This window comes from Eschrichtius robustus, chromosome 19, assembly GCF_028021215.1.
Source record: "Eschrichtius robustus isolate mEscRob2 chromosome 19, mEscRob2.pri, whole genome shotgun sequence".
NCBI lineage: Eukaryota > Metazoa > Chordata > Mammalia > Artiodactyla > Eschrichtiidae > Eschrichtius > Eschrichtius robustus.
Genome location: NC_090842.1, coordinates 59,115,251 through 59,125,898, shown reverse-complemented (window position 1 = coordinate 59,125,898; position 10,648 = coordinate 59,115,251).

Genomic DNA, 10,648 nt, shown 5'->3' with positions numbered 1-10,648 from the left:
AATTCAGGACTGGCGAAGAAAAGGATGTGGTGGAAGAGCACGACTGTATCCGTCTGCCGGATACACTGCCGCGGGACGTCCCCAGGCACTAGCGCGGGATGACTCGGTGCTTCCTAAAAAACGAGATCAGTAAAAGCTCGGGAAAAGCTCGGGAAGGGCTGTCTCCCGACGGATGACAGAAGGGCCGTGCCATCGCTCCTCGCTCTCTCCCTTCACTGGGGCGTCCAGTCAAAAGGGCGCTCGTGCGAAAATTAACTGCATCAATAGCAAGAGCCACCCCGTTATGTGCCACCAGCGTTCGAAGCTGTTGACACGTATGGCCTCACTCGATTCTAATCACAACGCTACCCAGTAGTGACCGTCTCTCCCGCTACCTTACAGAGGAGGAAAATAGGACGCACGGATAATCAACAACTCGCCATATATTGTACCGATAGAAGTAGCAGCTCTGCTTGGTAAGCGGGGGAGGAGAACAGAAGGATGCCGCACTTCCGCCCTCCACCTCTCAGCCTCCGCCGGCGGCCGCGACTTCTCCATCCTAAGACAGCCGGCTAGGTAGCGACTAGTCCCACGCTCAGGCCGAAAAGGCTCGCAGGGGTCTTGGGGGTGCAGGGCCGACTCACCTCCCGGATCGAAAAAAATGGTGGCTGCCTCACTTTCCCGGAGCGGAAGTGCCTCTGACTACACAGCGCTCGGAACTACACTTCCCAGAAGCCCCGGAGACACGCCGTAGCCCCTCGTTTCCGGATAGAGTCCGGGGGGGGGAATTCACTTCCCAGAGCCCCAAGAGGAGGAAGGGCCGTGTCCTCCCCGTTGGAGATTTAAAACAAAACAAAACAACCCCAAACTCTTGGGAGTTCTCGGCCAACGACTTCCAGGATCCCCTTCGTGTGAAGCAGCTCTCTGACGCCGGTAGAGCTTAGCTTTATCTCACTGACGAACAAAACATGATAAACAAATATTGGAAGAGTCATAATCTTAAAAGACTGTAAGAAACAGATCAGTGTAATAGAACTGTACCCGCTCTACCAGAGGAAAAAAAAGGGGGGAGAGGGGAAATGATAGGCTTAAAATGCAGTTTTAGACGATTTTTAGATGCGTGAAAGACCCAAAAAATGCAACAGGGGCAGATTGTATTGTCGATTTCCACTATTGTTAACAGAACAGTCAAAAAATTCAGAACTTGGCTGCTGAGGACAACACATGGAGTGAAAAGACAAGCTTCAGCATGGACTGTGTGATCAATTTCTCAATGCAATCAGGGCCATTGTAATCAATCCTCAGGGAGTTTCTGAATTTGAAAGACAAACACGTTGTTGTTAATTAGGTGTTTATACAATAGTCACTACAAAGATTGTTGTTTGTTCAAATATATTGATGGAAGAAATTTGCACATACTGAGGTATGGGGAAGTCATTCTGGCTTTTACGTAATTTAACTTTAAACTTTACCCTAACTAAAACAGCCTGTTTTGTGGCCTAGTAAACATACATCTGCTTTAACCATTAAAGAAAAGGGTGCAGGACTTCCCTGGTGATCCAGTGGTTAAGAATCCGCCTGCCAATGCAGGGTACATAGGTTTGAGCCCTGGTCCGGTAAGATCCCACATGCCGTGGAGCAACTAGGCCCGTGTGCCACAACTACTGAGCCTGTGCTCTAGAGCCCGCGAGCCACAACTACTGAGCCCGCACGCCACAACTACTGAAGCCTGAGTGCCTAGAGCCCGTGCTCTGCAACAAGAGAAGCCACCGCAGTGAGAAGCCCGCACACCACAACGTAGAGTAGCCCCAGCTCACCGCAACTAGAGAAAGCCCGTGCACAGCAACAAAGACCCAATGCAGCCAAAAATAAATAAATAAATAAAAATATATTATTTTTAAAAATTAAAAAAAAAAAAGTGTGCAGTGTCCAGAAGTAAAGAATGCCCGTTTTGAAGACAGAAAAACGCCTCCCTTTCTGGGATGTCAATGCTAGCGTTCCTTCAATGATAAGCCTCCCTGGAGCTGAGGCCATGCTGACTCGTAATGTGAGTGCTAATGTCTTTTTTGAAACCTTGAAGGAATATACTCCTGTCATGTTTGATGTTCTTTGTTCTGACAAGATATAAAACTGTGCTGAAAACTATGCTTCTTTGGAACAGTTCCTCAGAGCTATCTGAGAGGCTGTCTCCCAAGCTACAGTCTTCAGTTTGGCTCAAATAAAATTCTCGTCTATTCTTATTATAGGTTGATTATTGATTATTTTCATTAACAGTATGACAGAATTGATGTTTCAAAGAAATGAGACTGGAGAGAAGAGAGGAATACCTAAAACTATCCATATATCCATGACAATATATTTTTGCATTTCTCATTTCTGAGCATATATTCCTTTTTCTGTTATCCTTAGCAGCTATCTCTTATGGAGCACTGAGTGTGTGCCAGGGACTACTCCCAACTCTTTAGACTCCGGGATCTCACTTCATCTTCACGACTTTTTTTAGGTAAATACTATTATTTCCTCTATTTTACAGTTTACAATGGAGCCAGAGGCAGAGAGAGTTAAGTAATTTGCCCATGTTACTAAATTAGTAAGTACTAGAGCCAGGTTTCAAAATTTGGCATTTGACAACCAGAGCCTGAGAGGTAACGGTTACACTAACCACATCTTGTATAATCAACATGAACAGAATGTTTAACTTCAATTTTTTCTCCTTCCTGATGCCAGAAAGCTGAAGCCTAACATGGAAATTCAGTCCTTTTCACATGCATGTCTATCCAGTGCCCTTAAGGGAAGGTCCAAATACTTTCGCCAGCCTCAAAAACAGGAATCTTCCATATGCTTGTTTCCCTCTTCAAATCTGCTTTCCATGCTACATGTCCATACATGGTGAATCGCTTGTACTCCTACAAAAAGCTTTTTTTGTATCTGCTGTTCCTTCTTGTCATATACTGCTGCTCTATTCACTTCTATGTCATAGCTTAAATATTCCCTGCTCCAGTAAGACTTCTTGTGAGTTCCTGTCTTGCAGACTAATACAAACCGTGTATGATAACCACGATCACAGACTTGGACTCAGGCTGCCTAGGTTAAAATACTCGTTCTGCCACTTACTCTGTGAACTCTGTCCCTTCTTCTTCATTTGTAAAATGGAAATAATAATAGGATTGATATGAGGAAGATACATGTAATAAATACATGTAAAAGCACTGGAAACTCTGCCTGACTCACGACCACCTACAACAAGTTAGCAAATATTCTCAGATGATAAACACAGGACACATAAATTAGAGACAGTCGGTTTCTAAATAAGTTTTCTTTACATCATTAAAATATTATCAATAATTAATGTATATCAACTTTTGAATGCTGTGAAAAAAATTAGGAGATTCTGCAACCCATTGAAAGTGAGATAAAGGATCAGTAAAGTTTATATTGTTCTCCTTTACTGTTTCCTAAGTCCATTTCAGGAATTTTGAATAAAATCTAACTGAGCTGCAGGCCTCTGTTTCAGGATATTGGGCAGCTACACCAGCCACAAATGCTGAAGAATTTCTCCCTGCCAGTCTTTGGTACTAAGTATTCTTTAAAGAATATAACATTCTCCCTGCAACAAAGTAGCACACAGCCAAAGGGAGAAACAGATCAGAAACCAAGATTTAGAAGACTGGACTGTTTCAAGTCAAACTTCAAAATAAAGAAACCAAATTCATAATTATTCCTCTCCAACTTTCAATGTTTCTATGTCCCTAAACTTTCTTACCTACATAACTACCATCCTCCTGGCTGCCAGGAAAACAGTGAAGTTAACAGTTGCTTTCCTTTGCTCTTCATATATAATCAATTTATGTTAATGGATTTTAAATTCTAGTGACTCCATGACTGGGGTTTGTTTTTAGTTTAAATTATTCCATCTTCTCTTCCTCCCAATCTCCCCAAAAGTATTTTGTGTGAGAAGGCGAATGGACACAATTAGATAGGCAAAACTTTGACGAGGGTTGCAGATGACTGATGGGGTGGTGGGCAGGTTTCATTACACTATTTTCTCTGTTTTGTGTATGTTTGGGCCTTTCCTTAATAAAAATTTAGGAAGAAATACCATGCGTAGTACAGCTCCAATGCAAAATGCATTAAAAATGTTAACAGTGTTATCTCTAAACCTTGAGATTATGGGTAATTTCGTTTCTTTCCTTTTTACAGTTCTGTATTTCCTAATCTCTCTAGAATGGGCATACATTCCTTTTATAATGAGGATATAAATTACAAAGCCCCAAACCACTTCCAAACCTGATAGAAAAAAAGACTCCTTTAAACCATTCACATGACTATTTCTGATGATTTAAAAAAAAAAAAAGTACAGCATAGAGATTAAAAACCCAGATTTGAGGCTTCAACTCCTCGGGTTCAAATGGTAGTTCTGCCTCTTACTAGCTATTAAGTCTTGGGCAAATAAGATAAACTCACAAGAGTAAATTAAAAAAAAAAAAAAGAATTTTTCCTTGTCCAAAGGGTCTGTTTTTCCTGTCCTTTTTCTTAGAGCAACTCCATAAAAAACCCAGTGCTTTTGGATCCTTTCTTTAACCTTTCCATATGCATGAAAATCTTGTTAGAGGCTAAGGAAGCCTCTTACCAAATTTACAACCCAGAAGCGTTTTTCAAAGTCCTGGGGTTTTTCCCTTTAGAATGTAAACATCTTAGAAAATAACCCAGCGTCCCAGTCACTGTGGGAGTTTAACGAAGGTGCCTTTCAGTGAGTTGTAAATCTGCTAGCAGGGGAGATCAGATATATTTTATTATTCCTGCAGAGAAAGTCAATTAACAAAACATTCCCAAGTAAATTTAAGATGAATTTATCAAAGAATTTGCAGTAAGTGGGGGCAGTCACTTCCTCTTATAGGAAAACAAGATACCGTTAATCTTGAGAATGTATGTACCAAGTCGTCAAAATAGACTAGCACGTAATTGCTTGACTGTATAAATAGTGTTAAATTTCTTTCTCTGTAATCTCTCTCCACAAATTACCTACAACACTGTACTCTGGAAATGCTTATTCAGTAATAAGACTGCTTTCTTTTCGACACTGTGTAGAGAGGACTTTGTGTGTTAGGCGGGTGCTTTATTTCCCCCAAACAATACCTCCGTTTCCTTATCTGTTAAAAAAAAAGAAAAAAAGCCTAATAGCTTTACCTACCTCATAAGCCTGTTGCGGTCATTTAATGAAGTTAATTTGTATAAAATGATAAGGGACTTATCAATGATTAATGACACTACTTTAGTGATGAGGATAATGAGGCCAAGACAGATTAAGTAACTCGCATAACGTTATACCGCCAGGAAGTGGCAGAGCTGGCTGGTAGGAGAGGGAAGCCGGTTGGAGCGCCGGGAGAACTTCAAACCAGGCGACAAGCGACTCGGGCTGCCCCCAACACAGGGCTGCACGAGCCTCTCCAAACGGCAGGCTCAGCGGAGGGGAACACAAACTTCCCCCAACCCCATACTCTGCAGCCGGCAGCAGCTTCTCTTACTCTCCCCGAGGACGAGGGCCAGGGCCTCGCTGGCTCCCCGCCCGGGCTTGGAGGGGCCCCGGGCATCGAAGACCCATTCACCTGAGGGGAAGGTGGGCAGCAGCCCACCCCTCCTACAGCGAAAGCGCCGCCTTCCCACGAGAGGGAGCCCGTTGACCACTTCCCAGAATTCCCTAGCCCTGCCGTCCAGAAGCGGAAGTGCTCTGGGCTGCACGGACCTCAGACTACACTTCCCAGAATGCCCGAGAGAAACGACGGCCACGGTCCCGCCCCCTGAAGAGGAAGTACTTCCGAGTACCCTGAGCTTCTAGGCACTGAATTCTTGTAGGGGGTTCCTGAAACACTCAGGGTAAAGGAATTTTAAGAGCTTTTTTTTTTTTTTTTTTTTGGTTATAAAATTGCTTTAATTCAGTTCTCTCCGCATTACAAGCCGGCAGTGGCCTGCTATGCTCCTTACAATACTGAGCCTGTAATTGGTGTTATCAAAATATACATCTGTGTCACCGTAAAAAAACCCGCAATTGCTGCCCCTCACGTCTTACAACAAGAAATGCCAGCGCGGAGTTTGGCAAAGTTGTCCAATTTGGCGCTGCTACTGTCTTTCTTGGTGGCTCCTACCCATTCTGTTATTGAAAGCTAAGCATCATTTTAGCCATGGTAAAGGGGCTTGAGAGGAGGTCAGGTTAGGGAGAACAGGAGTCCGTAGTAAAACCTTAAAGAGCTGCCTATAGGAATAAGGATAAAAGGGTAATGGATCGCCTTTGGGGGAGACTGAAACCAAACTCCAAATTACTACTTGAAATTGGATTAGAGTGAAGCTTTTTGGTTAGTATCTTCAATCATCTAACGGAAACAAATGAAAATTCTCTCTAGGGAAGAGAGCATCATCATAGGCTTCAAATTATTTCTATAATTTAAAAACATATTCATATTGGACAAAGTAGTCCTTGAAGAAAAAGCATTATAAGATATACAAAGAAACAATAAGTTTCAAATTATCATGAATAACAGCTTCACATAATGTAAAAGCAAACTTGAAAAAGCAAAATTGACAGAACCACAAGAAGAAAAGCAAAATTCTCAGTTAGAATGGGAGTTTTCAATACACATTTAGGAAGAAATGTGGAACTTTAAAAGCATATACCAAAACAGAAGAGAAGCTGAATCTGAAAATTAAAACATCCCCCTCGGGAATTTAATAAACAAATGACAAAAAATACACTAAGTATATGGAGGGAAATGAGATTCATGAAATAGAAAACAAAATAAGTGGATTTTTAAAAAAAGGGCCAAAAGAACATTGTGACTAAAACAATAAAATTGACAAAGTCCAGTAACAGTGATCAAGAAAAAAAGACAGAAATGGCATTATTACCAATTTCAGAAGTTAAAAAGGGAGCATCACTAAAGATTTTAAGAGAACATTTTGAGGAATATTATAATGATAAATTTGAAAATATATGTGAAATGGTTATAAATTCCTAGAACGATCACATTTAAAACTAAAATAAAATTACAGAAAAATTACACATAACACCTAGTGGTAAAAATGTTGAAATTTTTACCTCCAAGAATGAAAATCAGGAGCATTCCCTGGCAGTCCAGTGGTTAGGACTCTGTGCTTCCACTGCAGCAGGCCCGGGTTTGATCCCTGGTTGGGGAACTAAGATCCTGCAAGCCACAGCCTACTGATGGTAATGCTCTTAGCTACAAATGCCTGAGGCACTCACCTGGGCTCCGAATTACTCACACAGAGCCCCACAGACATTTCCCCCACTGGGGCCAGTGTTGTGGCTGGGCCAGCCTTTATGGTTCTTATTATTATCACAAGACACACTTCAGCAAAAAACCATTAGGGAAACCATTGGGCTTCCCTGGTGGTGCAGTCGTTAAGAATCCGCCTGCCAATGCAGGGGACACGGGTTCGAACCCTGGTCCAGGAAGATCCCACATGCCACAGAGCAACTAAGCCCATGTGCCACAACTACTGAGCCTGCGAGCCACAACTACTGAAGCCCATGCGCCTAGAGCCCGTGCTCCGCAACAAGAGAAGCCACCGCGATGAGAAGCCTGCGCACCGCAACAAAGAGTAGCCCCCACTCACCGCAGCTAGAGAAGGCCCGTGCACAGCAACGAAGACCCAATGCAGCCAAAAATAAAATAAATAAATTTTAAAAAAAACATTAGAGGGCTTCCCTGGTGGCGCAGTGGTTGAGAGTCTGCCTGCCGGTGCGGGGGGCGCGGGTTCGAGCCCTGGTCTGGAAGGATCCCGCATGCTGTGGAGCGGCTAGGCCCGTGGGCCACGGCTGCTGAGCCTGCGCGTCTGGAGCCTGTGCTCCGCAGCGGGAGAGGCCACGATGGTGGGAGGCCCGCGCACCGCGATGAAGAGTGGCCCCCGCTTGCCGCAACTGGAGAGGGCCCTTGCGCGGGAACGAGGACCCAGCACAGCCATAGATAAATAAATAAATAAATAAATAAAATAAAGGAGTTCCTTTATAAAAAAAAAAAACATTAAAGAACTTTGAAAAACAAGATCTATTACTCACAGATACTCTCTACTTTCTACCTTGCTGTGTGGCCTTTAGGCATGCAGAAGTCACTGATCTTATACCATGTTCCTGTTAAAAGTTCCACTTCGGCAGCTGGATATGCCTGGATTCTCAGAATTCCTACTTGGTAGAGAGAGCTCGGCCCTGGGGCCCTGCCTTTATTAGGCTTCAGGGGTGGGGTATGTGGGGTTTCACGTAGGTTCACTCATTATTGGCTAACCTGAAGCATAAGAGTGAGAATTAGGGTGTGGGAGAGTGGAGGCAGGCTCACTCAAGTGGTCAGGTATCTAGATTGCCAGGGGCTTCTGAAATGGGAACTTCATGGGTGTGGGTGGCCTAGTGGTTATCCACTAGTGGTTATCCTTATCTGGTTGCTTTGCTAGGAGCTGTGCCATACAGCCGGCAATATGTTTATATAAAATGGATGTCTTTTCATAAATCGTAGCCATGTTCTCTTAGGTCAGTCTCCCAAGGCAATAGAAATAAAAGAAAAAAATAAACAAATGGGACCTAATCAACCTTATAAGCTTTTGCACAGAAGAGGAAACCATAAACAAAATGAAAAGACAACCTACAGACTGGGAGAAAATATCTGCAAATAATGCAACCGAAAAGGGCTTAATTTAAAAAATATACAAACAGCTCATATAACTCAATAACAAAAAAAAAAAGAAAAATAACCCAATCAAAGCATGGGCAGAAGACCTAAATAGACACTTCTCCAAAGAAGACATACAGATGGCCAATAGGCACATGAAAAGATGCTCAACATCACTAATTATTAGAGAAATGCAAATCAAAACTACAATGAGGTATCACCTCACACCAGTCAGAATGGCCATCATCAAAAAGTCTACAAATAATAAATGTTGGAGAGGGTGTGGAGGAAAGGGCAACTCTCCTACACTGTTGGTGGGAATGTACATCGGTGCAGCCACTGTGTAAAACAGTATGGAGGTCCCTTAAAAAACCTAAAAATAGAGTTACCATACAATCCAGCAATCCCACTCCTGGGCATATATCAGAGAAAACTCTAATTCAAAAAGATACATGCACCCCATTGTTCACAGCACTATTTACAGTAGCCAAGACATGGAAGCAATCTAAATGTCCATCGACAGATGAATGGATAAAAAAGATGTGATATATATATATACACACACACACACACATATACACAATGGAATACTACTCAGCCATAAAAAAGAACGAAATAATGCCATTTGCAGCAACATGGATGGACCTACAGATTATCATATTAAGTGGAGTAAGTCAAAAAGAGAAAGATATATCACAAGATATCACTTATATGTGGCCTCTAAAAAAATGATACAAATGAGCTTATTTACAAAACAGAAACAGACTCACAGACATAGAAAACAAACTTACAGTTACCAAAGGGGAAAGGGGGGGAGGGATAAATTAAGAGTTTGGGATTAACAGATACAAACTACTATATATAAAAGAAATAAACAACAAGGTCCTACTTTATAGCACAGGGAACTATATTTACCTTGTAATAAACTATAATGGAAAAGAATATGAAAAAGGATATATACATGTATAACTGAATAACCTTCCTGTACACCAGAAACTAACACAACGTTGTATATCAACTATACTTCAATTAAAAAACAGAAAAGAAAAAAATAGATGTCTTTTTAAATGGATGCCTTGGCAATCAAAAGCTTAATGTCAGGCACTTACACTACAGGGTTCAATACCAGTCAGGGTTCAATTAGGAAAGCCACGTCACTATGATTTTAGAGATAAGGGAATTTTTAAATAGGAAGTAGATCTTACACAAATGTGGAAGGAGAAATCAGAGCTTGTCGGAATTCTGAGGATCCAGGCATATCTAAGCAGAAGCATGGTACGAGATCAGTGAATTCTGTGAACACAAGCCCAATTGCCACAATTCGTTTTTTGTAAGATGACTTCCCGGGTCACAAGCAATGATGGATGGAATACAATGACAGAGAATAAAGCATTGTGTAAGGTCCACAGATGGTACTTTTATCAGAAGCACTGGGAGAGGAAAGACAGTTCCATATCTACAGCAACTGGTTTTTCCAGTGAAAAGAAAGTGCTGTCCCTTCCATGATGGAAGTGGTCTCATGTAATCAAATTCCCAGCTGGGGGTTGGGGACTCTCCTTTGGAGAAGAGCACCCAAATCTTCCTCTTCATTCACCTGATCACATAGAACTTCTCATGAGGTCACAGGCATGGGCTGCGAGATGGGAGTCGCTGTAGAAGGAACTGGAGCTCTGGGAATTTGAGCCACTTGCTTGTGCAACTCACTTGTGACTTTGAGCCCAGTCTCATACGTATCACTTCCACCAGATGATGAAGTGCTGCTGGTATGCCCAAATTTATGACTTCATTGCATAACTTTCTGGCTCATGGCCATGTATTTAGTTTTAACTAGTCACCAATAAAGCCAGAAGCTGCTTTCACAGAAGGAGTCATGTCACATGCAGAGGACGACATAACTCTCTGCTCCCAAATCCTAAACATCTGTGTTGTGATCTCCATGCAGCATCCCTATCTGTCGCAGACACTGCCTACATTACCAGGTACAGACAACACAGACA